Here is a 601-nt window from a genome sequence, read left to right as displayed (position 1 = left end):
TTTTTTTTTTTTTTTTTTTGGCACCTGATGAACTCCTACTGATCCTCTATAGCCCAGTTCACTGCGACCTTTTCTGGAAAGCACATCTTTAACCTTTTCTTGTCTGTGTTCATGTAGTACTGGATCGTATTTCTATCACATATTGTATTAAAAGTATTCACTGCCGGAACAGAATTTATCACATGACTCCTGTGCCCAAATTCCCTTAGGAACTTCGTGTAAGTATTGAAAACATCCCAAACTCCTTAATTTGAAGTCCAGAATTATTTGTGGTATAAACCCTGGCAGCCCTTCTTGCTTCATATCTTGCCATCCACACATTCACCGTGGGATCCCAAAACGCAGCGGAGACCTTGAGAAGAGCTGCCCCTCTTGCCTATATCTCTGGCCCATTTCCCCCAATGCCTGGAATACCCTACCTCCTCCGCTCTGTGCCAGTTAGATGTCCCCACTCCCTGAACCCTGTCCTGAGCTTCCTGGGTCCCCGGGGCACCTTCCGCACGTCCCATGACACCGTCACGTGGCTCCCCAGTTGAACCCTCATGAGCTTGGACTTGTCTCTTCCTCTTCCTAGCAGGAGCTGGAGGAGAGGAGCTGGTTC

This window comes from Fukomys damarensis, unplaced genomic scaffold, assembly GCF_012274545.1.
Source record: "Fukomys damarensis isolate Sample0158 unplaced genomic scaffold, DMR_v1.0_HiC HiC_scaffold_15, whole genome shotgun sequence".
NCBI lineage: Eukaryota > Metazoa > Chordata > Mammalia > Rodentia > Bathyergidae > Fukomys > Fukomys damarensis.
This window is presented reverse-complemented; position numbering follows the sequence as displayed.